Source organism: Martes martes, assembly GCF_963455335.1.
Source record: "Martes martes genome assembly, chromosome: 2".
Lineage (NCBI taxonomy): Eukaryota > Metazoa > Chordata > Mammalia > Carnivora > Mustelidae > Martes > Martes martes.
The window spans coordinates 54416516-54429314 of record NC_137889.1 but is presented as its reverse complement, the minus strand read 5'-3'; the positions used below and the strand labels follow the sequence as shown (position 1 = coordinate 54429314).

The window sequence follows — 12799 nt, the reverse complement described above, 5'->3', positions numbered from 1 at the left end:
CGGAGAGGATTTTCAACAGCCAGTCCGACCCCAAATTGCAGATTAAAAGTTCGTCTAGTGTTGATGCTTAAAGTGGCTCGCGGTGCGATGTGAGAAACGGGGAATCTATAGCGAATCGTAAAGACCGGGAATAAAAATGCTTCTTCTCCAAGGCTCAGAACCCTAACGTCACTTCCGGCAACAATAGGAAACGTCAAAAATTGGACAGTCGGCAGCTCTGGCTGCTGCAGCTTGAGGTGCGCTGAGTTCAGAGAGATCCTGTGCTGCTTCTGCTATTCTCGCTGCTGATACCTCCACCGGCGTGAACAAGTAAAGTTTGAACCGGCATCTCCATGGCCTGGGCACCAGTTCCCGGCTGAGCCATTTTCTTTTTGACTAAAAGCCCCCGCCCAGAGGCCGATTCGTCGCGGCGGCGGTGGGGATCGCAGGTCGCTCAGGTACATGATATTTCAGAACTCTTGCGTCTTTTCTCTACATACCCTTGCTTTTCTTCTTGGAAATAAAGACAACCGGTGTTTGCCAGTTGGCAGAAACTTGCCAACCAGCAAGACTTTGGGACCAATGGCAGTGCAGAGCACTTTGAGGGACAGCTGTAATGGCGTGTTAAAATGTAGACTCTGTATCAGGAGGCGGGAGTAGGTGTGTTCCTTGTGTTTCTAGGCCACTGGAGTATAGGTTAACTTGGGACCCAAGGCGGTGTCCCAGCCTCTTTTTGAAGTAAAGCCGACAATGGCAAATATTACTCTTTTCTAGCCCAAGTGTTGCTTTTCAAGTAGAGTGTTTTCTTGATGCATAGGCAGTTTTCAATTCTGTACATAATTTTCAGTTATGTGAATGCAGACACTTTTACTTAAGATCATGATGGCTTTGCCGGGTACTTCAGCCATCAAACTTGTGTTACAAATTTGGCAGATTATTAATTTATCTCTTATTTGTTTCTTTGTAACTGGTCTCTACTTTCTTCTATGTCGGGTTTTCCAATTAAGTATTATACATAAATTCCAATCACCATTCAAGTTTTTTGTTTTTATTTTTAGGTTTTGTATGTAATTATTAGTTTAATGACTGAGGCTACTTATTTTAACAAATTGAATTTTTATTTTCAAGGATCCTAGATGTTTTTCTCAAAATCAATATATCATGATCTTTGCTACTGCAAAGTGAAGCTAATTTATGTTTTTCATTTCTGCTTTCTTTCTCCTTTTAATATTTGGACTATGGTGACCATATTTATGGCATAGGAGGGTTTTTACCTCCCTAATGGCTTACAAAATTGACCAGATCTGAGAATGAAGGAAAATTTTATTGTTTTTCAAGTTGAGTAGGAAACTTCCCATTTTTAGCCAGTTAATTTGATAATTTGTCTGAGATACTGTATTAGTTATCTGTTGCGGGGTAAAAAATTACTCCAAAATTTAGCAGCTTAAAACAACAAATGTTTATTATCTCACAGTTTCTGTGGGTTGGAGATTTGGTTACAGCTTAGCAAAGAGCCTCTGACCCAAGGTCTTTCATGAATTTGTAGTTTAGCTACAGGTGGGGGCTGTGATCCCATCTGAAGGCTTACTGAGGGGTAGGAGGATCTGCTTCCAAATGCATGCACATGGTTGTTGGTAGGCCTACGTTCTCCACCACATGGGCTTTTCACACAATGAATGTGGTAGCTACTTTCCCATAGGGTGAGCAATAAAGAGTGCACAAGAGTGTCCATAGTCTCCTATGACCTAATCTCAGCAGTGGTATCTCACCACTACTGCCATTGTATTAGAAGTGAGTAGTAAATCCAACCAGAAGTTTTGGGGGCTATCCTCTAGACTGCCTAACCCAGCCTGGCTGATAACATTTAGGAGTTACTAGATAGGGATAACGGAGCAAAAATGCATCCAAGAGAAGTGTAGTCAGACAAGGAGCAACGTCAACTTGTAAAAAAACAAATTTGTGCAAGCATTATCTCTCTTGGAAAAAAAGTTGTTTTTGTTTTTTGTCTTTTTTTCCCATACTAATTATCGAAGAAGCGTTTACTATTTTTCTTGGGAAATTATGCCTCATGAGGGATGATGTGCGTGAGAGGAATGTTTGTATTTTTAGGGTCTACATGAGCAAAGCATATCACAACTGGAGATTGTGTATTTCTTACTCGTTGTCATTTTATATGGTTGACACTGTACCAAAATAAACATGACCATAGGTAGCTCTTAAGGAGGAGAGAGGTTAGAAAAGCTAGAGGGAATGCTTTTCTAGTATAGAAAGAGTGCAAGTCATTGGCTGTCTTTATGTTGGTGTGAGATCAAATAAGGATGGGAAAGGTGTATCTTAGAACAGAAGTGTGTTTTTCATGTCTGTTTTCAGCATTATTATTCGGTGGCAGGTACCACCTTCTATCAGCAATACCTGGCTGTCCATCACCAGCACAGCTTCTGTCAGTGAATCACATAACCTTCTTACAAATTAAAGGTCCATATAGGCTTTCAGGACTTGTTGTGACACTGTTTGGAGGATGATCTATGGTAAAACCGCATACACTTCTTCCAGGTTTGAAAGATGTTGTAAAGCCTTACCTGTTAGTAAAGTATTAGTCAGGTTTATCTTTTATAACTTAAGTGCTTAACACCAGCCTAAATGTGTCAATTCTCAAAGTGTAAGTTTGACTTTTAAGTTGAGATTCCCTGTCAGTTTTACATATTTCATTTATAATAGGTTACATCCAATTAATGAATGTGATTCGGGGCCCTTATATATTTGCAAAATTTTAAACATTTGCTTGAGAAAATAACCCAGTTGAGATGCTTCCAGCCATGAAATACCTTATGATACTAATGGCTAAATAAGTGAAAACATACATTGTAATTTATTATGTGATCAATTTAATAGGGAATGTTTGTGTGTTTACTGTGCTTTTGTGTAGACTGAGTCATTTTCCTCTTTTCATAATATAAAACCATTGATTTACCAAGCGATTATCTTCCTTGATCACAGCGCATTGAAGTTAGTCATGCAAACTTAATGATTTTACAGATTACTACTTATCCAAATGCTATGTGCAGCTATTCTACATTTTGATTCAAATTTGGAAACTGAGGCTAATCCTTTGGCTAGCCTGTGATTAATGCATCAAAATCATTGTCTGTAAAATACACATCTAACTCGTTGCTTTCTCATTGAATTATTTTACTATTTTAAAACAACTTTAGTTAAATATATCCACTTCTAGGAATTTGTATTCCCTATTTCTTTTATTTTCTTCTTTTGTTTTTCTGACAAGTTTATTGATATACATTCTATAATAAAACTAAAGCACCCTGACTTGATTAAATTTTACATTGTATTTGGGACAAATAACTTTAGTGACATAGAGATGATAAAACATAACTGTGCTTTCAATGTTAGGCATTGGGTTTAGTCATGAACATGGAGGGAAAGAGATGGAAAGAACAGATGCTTACACACACACATTCACCCTTCCATCACCTCTTCATTTTATTTATTTATTTTTAGGATTTTTTTTTCTCACTTAATTTTTATAGAATCATAGAATTTTACAGCTAAAAGAGACCTTAGGGATTGATCATCAGGTTTAAAACCTTTGTTTTACAGGTGAGGAAGGTGAGGAAACTGAGACATAGAAATTTAAGTGATTTTCCCAATACAGTTGGTAAAGAGAAGGAGCCCGAATCAAATCTAGGTTTTAGTGTGTCTTCATTAGTAGATATTTTCTCATCTCATTTCTGACTTTCATTATACTCAGGCTGTCCTCAATATTTTAGTATCTTGTTTTATTTGTCTAAACGCTGTTCAGTGAGAATTACAGCTTTTGTTTTGCTTTGTTTTTTTAATTCCTCAACTTCCATGGGAATGGCCATTTTGGTTAGTGAGCATGGAAGTGTGGTGTGCCCCAGGGAGGTGGGTTGGGATATGGTGCTGTGGCAGTTGCTGATTACAAGAGGTTTGAGTAAATAGTGCAGTTAAGTAAGAACCAGTAATGCTGGTGAGAAGTATAATTGTTTTTGCTTTAAAAGTTAAAACAGGTGAGAAGTATGATAAATTTATTTTATTTAAAGATTAAAACAGTGGGGTATTGCTTGTAAACTAAGCCAAAAAAAATTAAATAAGGCTAAAATTCTCAGCTTTTGGATTACATTTAAATGACACATTTTAATTTTTGCATTTGTTTAAATGCCATTTGGTAACACTCATTTTAGAATCAAATTACAGAACTGGAAAAAAGCTTCAGAAAGTAATATTGTAAATCTTTTTGAACTTAAAAAAAAAAAAAACCTACAAATGGTATGCCTTTTAGTAACACAAACTGCTCTTGCAGAACCAGATCTTTAAATTTAATGAGTGGGGTTTTTTTTATGTGTTTAACGTACCTTGTGACCTCTTAGTACTTAGCTATTTCCCTTTTTCTCCTCAGAAAGACCTCCTTGTGGGCTTACCCTTCCTTCTTTCTCTACAGTGGTTGCCATTCAGTTTTAGGGGTGTGATTGGTTATCATGTTTTCTTCTTCTTCTTTTTTTTCTTTCTTTCTTTCTTTTTTTTTTTTTTAATTTCTCCACCTAGTGTGTTCTAAACTACTTTGGTGGTCTGTTCTTTTGGAAGTAGAGAAATAAATGCTGGGCTGCCCATTTGATTCTAAATGTATTATAGAGAATATTTCATCAGAGCATTTCTCATATTCTTATGCCATAGAGTAATATCACATCACAAAGATTTTTAAAACCTAAAATAATCAAAATCCGACTGTTACTTTCTAAATGAGAATATTGAAAATCTCTAAAAAGTTAAAAGTAAGTGAATCTCCTTGTCTTTTAAGTCTTTATAAAATTAACATTTTAGAAATAACATTTCTGGCACACATTTTAGATCTTTATCTAAGATAAGAAATATCTTATTTCTAAATTCCACTGTTCAGATGTTTAAGAATTACTGAATAAAACTAACTTTGATAATGAGTTATTTTAATTAGATTATTTGTATGTCAGTCCTCCCACACCAGTGCTTTAACAGTGTTCGCTCAAGAAGAGACTGATGGAATTGGTTTGCTTCAAACAAAAGTATTTAAACACAATTGCTTTTTTGATCCCCCAGACTCATTTCTATTCTTCCCATCTTCCACATGTATTTTCTACTTAAATGGTGTGTAAGCCATTCTTTATTACATAGAGTCATCTCCACAGCATGTGCTATTTGAATGCTTGGTACTATGGAATTACTAAAAGCACTAGTGCAATTACCCTTTTCTTATAGAATAGCATTTTATTTGATGTTTAATTTGTTACCTACACACATTTTGATTAAAGTTGCTTACCATTTTGTAGATAAGCTTTGTATTAGATATATCAAGGGCTATTAATAAATCTATATTATGCGTTTTTGAAAATACTCTACTCTTGAAAAGAGTAACAAGACATTACAAATACAGTCAAAAATACTGTCTATTTTAGAAACATAGCCATTACTGCATAGAAAAGTGTTATGGTTCTTAGAAACTTTAATAAATTAGTGGCTAATATAGTCATTGGTGATTAATTTACACTGCCTTTAGATAGAAGTGTCATTGTGTGATGTTATACCAGATTCATGTTGTCTAAAACTGTATTTCACTTTTTTAAAATAAGAAAACTACCTCTAAAATCATGTCAGAAAATTATTATTCTTTCTTGGATTTTTGCATTAGAAAAAAAAGTGAGGACCTACATACTGTTTTACGAATTAAAAGATGTCTTTATATGTTATCTCAATTCAGACATACAGCAATCCTGTAAAAATAGACAGGAATGATTTTCCCCATTTTATAGGAAACAGAAGGTCACAAACCTTGTTTGAAATATCTAAGGTCACACAGCATATGGCATAATTGGAGCTGTAACTTTAAATTCACCCTCCAAGAGTAGCAATGTCAAGAAAACTTACACATTTTTCTCAAGCAGACATCATATAGCCTGCATTCTCTAAACTCAGCATAATAAAACTAGAAATAAACTTCGAAAAGTCAAATAGGCCTGAATACCTATTTTTTTTTAAAAAATAGGCTCTTCCAAATAATTATTACATCAATGCACAATGAAAGTATTATTATTAATGTTGCTGTTATTTTAATGGAAACCAGGATATGTGAGAATTTAGGAGATTTTTTTTTAAGATTTATTTATTTAATTATTTGATGGAGATCACAAGTAGGCAGAGAAGCAGGCAAAGAGAGAGGAGGAGGCAGGCTCCCTGCTGAGCAGAGAGCCCGATGCGGGGCTTGATCCTAGGACCCTGGGACCCTGGGATCATGGCCTGAGCTGAAGGCAGAGGCTTTAACCCACTGAGCCACCCAGGCACCCCAAGAATTTAGGAGATTTAAACAAAACTTACTCTGTTTTTTTAAAATACTTTTGATAAAATTATGTCTGTACCTTAGAAATGATATCAGTTGAAGCAATCCAAATTTACATTAGTTTATGTACTTTGATGTATAATTACCTCAATAAAAATCAAAGTTTTCTCTTTAATGTATTTTGCATTTACATTTTTATTAGATCAAGGAGGAGGCACACAAACATCAATCCTTTAGCATTTATACCTTTACCCAATTATGATACAGCCTATGTAAATAGTTAAAACATAGTGTTCGTATCTTTAAGGATTTGTATCCTTGATCAAGTCTTCTTTTGACCTATATGGCAAATTCCATGAAATCAGAGAGGATTCCTAGGGTGTCTTTATTTTTTTTAATTTTTTAAAATTTTTTAGAAGATTTATTTATTTGAGAGAGAGAGAGCACACAAGCTAGGGGAGGGGCAGAGGGAGAGGGAGAGAGAACTTCAAGTAGACTCCCTGCTGAGCCACAGAGCCCTAGGTGGCTCTCAGGACCCTGAGATGACGACCTGAGCCAAAATTGAGAGTCATTGCTCAACCGACTGAGCCACCCAGGCACCCTTGATTCTTTTTTTAAAGCCGTTTATTGAGGTATGATTCATATGCCATAAAATTCACCCATTTTAAGTATACAATTTGTCCCCCACTTTTTTGAGGTAATTGTGGATGCACATGCAGTTTCAAGAAATACACAGGTAGATTTCTTGTACTCTTTACCTAGTTTCCATGGATGGTAACAATTTTCAAAACTATAATATACTATCACAACTCAGACATTGATATTAATAGTCCATCTTTTTTATTTATATTCCCCCAGTTGTATTTTTACTCCCATGTGTAAATGAGTATATGAAATTCTGCACAGGTTCATGTATCTGGCATCACAGTCAAGGTACTGAACAGCTCAGATACCACAGAGATCCCTCATACTACCCCTTTATGATTATAACCACTTCCCTCCTGGGTAATGATGGTGAGCATGTCACCATATGCTCATGTGCCAATTGTTATATCTTCTTTGGTGAAATATCTGTTCATGTCTTTTGTCCCCTTTTTAATTGGAATTTTTTTTTCTTTACTGTTGAGTTTTGAGAGTTGTTTATATATTCTAGATACTAGTCCTTTGTCAGATATGAGGTTTTCAAATATTTTTTATCAGTCTGTACATAGCTTGTGTTTTAACCTTCACATGGTCTTTCGAAGAGCGAGTTTTTGGTTATAGAGGTGCACCTTGTCTGTTTTTACTTTTATGGATCATGCTTTTCATGTCAAGTATAAGAACTTTTTGCCCAGTTCTGGATCCTTAAGATTTTCTTCTATGAATTTTAGGTGAAGTTTAGGTCAAGGTTCATCTAAATCGGTTTTTATTTTTATCATTGCTTACCATTCATCCATTTGTTCATTCAACAAATATTTTCTGAGCACTTTATAGATCTAAGTACTGGATTTATCCATGTAGCCTATTGTGTGGAATCAATTCCTCATCTTAGTACTTACAGTCAGTTCTTACTTTGCATGGTACCATGTTAATTGAAATGAGCATATTAGAGATGTGGCCTCACTTTGCAGTCCCATGGTTACTATTAATCGCTACCCCAATACTGTACAAAGCAAGGACTGCCTCTATACAGGCATACCTAGAAGATATTGAGTGTTTGCTTCCAGACCATCACAATAAACTGAACGTCACAATAAAGCAAATCAGATGAATTTTTTGGTTTCCCAATGCATATAAAAGTTGTTTACTCTATAGTGTAATATATTAAGTGTGCAATAATATTATATCTAAAACATGTACATACCTTAATTAGAAAATACTTTATGGCTAAAAGATGCTAACCATCATCTGAGCTTTTGGTGAATCATGATCACTGATCACAGACCACCATCACAAATAAAATAATGGAAAAGTTTATATTGAGAGAATTACCAAAATGTGACATAGACTCAAAGTGAACAAATACTGTTGGGAAAATGGTACTGATACACTTGCTTGTTGCAGGGTTGCCTGAAACCTTCAAGTTCTTAAACTCACTATCTGTGAAGTGTAGTAAAGCAAAACACAATAAAACAAGGTCTGTGTGTATATACATTTTTTAAAATTTTTATTTCTTTTAATAAACTAAATAATAAACTTTAGGGATGCCTGGGTGGCTCAGTCAGTTAAGTGGCTGCCTTCGGCTCAAGTCATGATTCTAGCATCCTGGGATCGAGTCCCGCATCAGGCTCCTTGCTCCACAGGGAGCCTGCTTCTCCCTCTGCCTCTGCCTGCCACTCTGCCTGCCTGTATTCTCTCTATCTCTCTGACAAATAAATAAATAAAATCTTTAAAATAAATAAATAAATAAATAAATAAATAAATAATAAACTTTAAAAAGCACAATAGATAGGTGAGTTTTAAAGTATTGTCTTAGTGAACATATTTGAGTAAATGTTAGTATTCTGTAATTAATATGCTTAAAATATGAATCTCGACAATTGCAACATTGATTTTAAAGATCTAAAAAATTAACATACTATTCACAAACCACTTTAAAATTTTAATTACTGGTCTTCTAAATATCTGTAGTGGAAATTTCCTCTTATTAATTGACAGATTTATTTTGTGATACTGCCAAAGGAACTTTGACATGTTGAATCTTTCCGTGAAGTCTTAAAGTTTTCATTTCTAGAAACGTTGATCATGATTAAAGATGGTAGTAGTACTTAAGTGCCAAAAAGTTATCTCTCTTATAACTGACTGATGACTAAGTATTTGCCTTACTTGCCAAACTTTGTTTATATATATATAGTATGTAAATCTAGGCCAACTTAGTTGATGCTTCTTACTTAATGTATTTACTAGTTTTTTTCTCCTGGCAAAGGTAAATGTCATCTCTCCAAATTTCACAGATCCTAAATTAATGAAAATTAGAAGCAAGACTATAACGACTCAGGTAATTAAATCCAAAATAATTGGATGTACTCAGAAATGAAAAAAGCAACATAAGATTATTATTTAAAGAGGGTTGAGAGATGAATACAAAACTACCTGTTATTGTAAATTACCTGCTGTGGGCTAGGTTTTCTAAATGTTATCCCCTCTAAATCCCATCAGGTAAGAATTATTAGTTATTGGGACACCTGGGTGGCTCAGTAGGTTAAGCGTCTGACTCTTGGTTTTGGCTCAGTTCATGATCTCATGGGTTGTGAGATCCAGCCCCATATGGGGCTCTGTGCTAGGCATGAGATTCTCTCTCTCCCTTTGTCTCCCCTCCCCCATAAATAAATCTTTTTAAAAAAATTATCCATTATTTTACTGATGAGGAAAATGAAGACCACAGACTATAGGTAAATCAGATTCTGTGTCAGAGCGGAGTTTGAGCCATATCTTTTTTCACATCAAAGCCCATGAGAAGAGAGCTGCAGCTGGGAACAACAATGGAGGTAATAAGTAGTGACAGAGAAAGAAGAGATGAGAGCCAGTGATGAAGAAACAGATGGTAGATTGCCTTTGCCATCTGTGGGCTCGAACAGTTCTGGGCATAAGGTTTGGTGGTTAAGAATAAAGTCTTTGGACTCAGACCTAAGTTTGAATCCTAAATTTTACATTTGTCAGCGAGGAGATCTCAGGCAAAGTTGCTTAACCTCTCTGGGTCACAGTTTCCTCAGGTATAAAATTAGAATAATAATTTCTACCTATTAGGATTATTGTGAGGATTAAAATGAGATCATATGTAAAAGCTTTAACAGAGAAAGTATTAAATGGTGGTTTATAGTACAAAAACAATATTATTGTTTAATGTTTTTGTTAGGTATTATATACATAATATGTACAGAAGGAGGGAACACAGCCAGGAATTCCAAGCCTTAAATATAAACAAAAAAAGTTAAAAAGGGTATTTTTTCCAAGTTTATTTAAAAAAATGCCCTCCATCCTTTAAAAATTTCGATCAAAAATGGCAAAAATAATTCTTGCTATTTTGGTATTTTCTTTGATAGAGTCTCCTACTTTTCTTAAGCCATAATGCCAGGCATTTATTTCTTGGTGATGATTTTCAGTGTATATTACACTAAACCCTCGAGTGGTAATTTTTAAACTGCATGTACACCTAACAAAGAACTTTTTCAAATTCACATGCCTGGATTCCACACCAAGTTTTTGTTTTCAGAAAAGTTGTAAGAATAATAAAATAACTAGTATATACTCTTTACCGATATTCATCAATTTGAAAATTTTTCCAACATTGCTCTATTACTCTCTCTATATAGAGATAGATATTACTGTTCTGCACCATTTGAGACTAGGTTGCATATATTATGCCTTAGTACTTTAGTGTGTTTCCTAAGAATGAGAATATACTGTGATACAGCCACTGTACACTTACCAAATTCAGGAAATTTAACATTGATACAGTATTTTATCCAATCTTCAGCCCATATGCCTAGTTTTTCAGTTATCCCAAAAATGTCCTTGAACTATTCCTCAGCTTTTCTTTGGCTTCACAGCATTTTTGAAGATAAAAAAATTCTGTCATTTTGCAGACTCTATTTGGGTTCATTCCTCTGATATGCCTCATGTTTAGAGTCAGCTTACATATCCATGTTTGGCTGGAATACTGCATAATGGATGGTGTGCCCTTCTTAGGGTATCATGGCCAGAAGCACATGTAGTCCATTTGTCTCTTACTGATAAATGTTCATTTTGATCATTTGGTTAAAAACTATCTTCATAATTCTGGTAACTAATGAGTAATATGTGAGAAGATACTTGATACTTGGAGATGCTGTAAGTATTCCATTCTTGACCAGACTCCAGATCCAGCATCCACTCATAATTTTTGCCAGAATTATTTTTCCCACAATGATTATAAAATGATTCTTCCAACCCATTGTTCCTTTTATCTTTATTAGTTGACATTTTCCTGTAAAGGAGACCTTTCTTTTCTCCTTTATTTATGTATTTATTGATCATCAGTGTAAACTCTTGGATCCTTTTCTTTTATGTGATGGATTTTAATCTATTACTGTCCTTATTTTATTTTGATGCTCAAATTGTCCTGGGTTTGACCAATAGGAGCTTTTTCATAATAGCGCCTAACATCCTCTTTGACATTCTCTAATTGCTTTTGTTCTGTTTCTTCTGTTTTGTTTTGTTTTGATTTGATTTTCTTTAGCTCACTGGACATTCTTAATCTGCACTTAAGAAACACTGCCTTACGATTTTTTGGTAGCCCTTGAAGGGGTCCCAAGTGGACTAGAAAGGTTAAAGTTGGGAGAAAGATGTATCTTTTTGTCGTATTTATATGTTACAGAGCTTCAGTGGGTTCCTTCTCTAAGCAAACTCTCAAAAATATGTAATATTAGGGTGCCTGGGTGGCTCAGTGGGTTAAGCCTCTGCCTTCGACTCAGGTCATGATCTTAGGGTCCTGGGATCGAGCCCCACATCAGGCTCTCTGCTCAGCAGGTACCCTGCTTCCCCCTCTCTCTCCACCTGCCTACTTGTAATCTCTCTCTCTGTGTCAAATAAATAAATAAAATCTTAAATATATATATGTAATATGTAGAGTTTATTATTTTATTTGTTAGATTAAGATTAAAATTAACTTGTTAACTTTTGTCAAAGAGTCACTGGATGAAATCAGCAAAAAATAAGCCAAGCAGTCCTTGTGCAAATGCTTCAGGCACACTTTAATGATTGAACTTCACATCTTTAAGACAGTACCATGTTGAATTGTAGGTATATGCACCTGTATAGAGCTGGTAGTCCTTGCTTTGGGATGATTGGTTTGATAGCCATTATGCTGGGCCACTTATAAATGTTAGAAAAGAAGGGGAGTCTTTTCTCTAGGGTTCAATTTCTTTAAAGGAAACCCTTCTTCATTCAACCTGGATAAGGGAAAGGGGTTAGAGTATATGTCTAATAATTCTAGACACTTTATGCTTATGTTTTATCATCCCATATTATTTCATTTAATTTTCATAAAGATTGTAAAGGAACTAATCTTTTTCACTATTGTGTAAAGATGGAAATAGTGACCCAGTAATCCCTTGATTTTTGTTTCTCATTTTAGTCTCATTTATTTCCATACTTACACTCTTTGGACCCCCCCAAAAGCCTTTTGAGGATCCTCCAAGGTACATAAGCTTCTGCTTAACTCTCTTGCACTATTCCATACTCTTTCTGCTTTTTCTTCATGGCGTCTTTAGTAACAACTACTCCTTCCACTTTCATATTACAGAAATCTATTGAAATGTTTTGTCCACTCAGCAGCCTATTTTCCCCTCTCTTTTAGGCTTAAATTTTCCCTTTTTTAAAATTTCTTTTCTCTCATTTTAATAGGAAGAAGAAGTGATTAAATGTAAGTGCTCAATCTTAAAATTTTAATAAGAAGCTAGGAATTGACTGTAAAAGATTTTTCCAAAACCGAGTTAGAATATTTTTTTATCTACTATT

At 34.9% G+C, this 12799-nt stretch overlaps 1 protein-coding gene across 2 annotated transcripts in view; it reads left to right on the top strand.

Moving 5' to 3' along the window:
* Window positions 1-175: 175 nt before the first annotated feature.
* Window positions 176-12799, top strand: part of FBXO8 (F-box protein 8) — a 47615-nt gene continuing 34991 nt past the window's right edge. The window contains exon 1 of one of the 2 annotated variants that reach the window (XM_080797238.1): window positions 176-437. The gene's annotated coding sequence lies outside the window, so the exon portion shown is untranslated. The remainder of the gene's footprint in view (window positions 438-12799) is intronic. The other variant, XM_080797239.1, reaches the window with a different exon arrangement.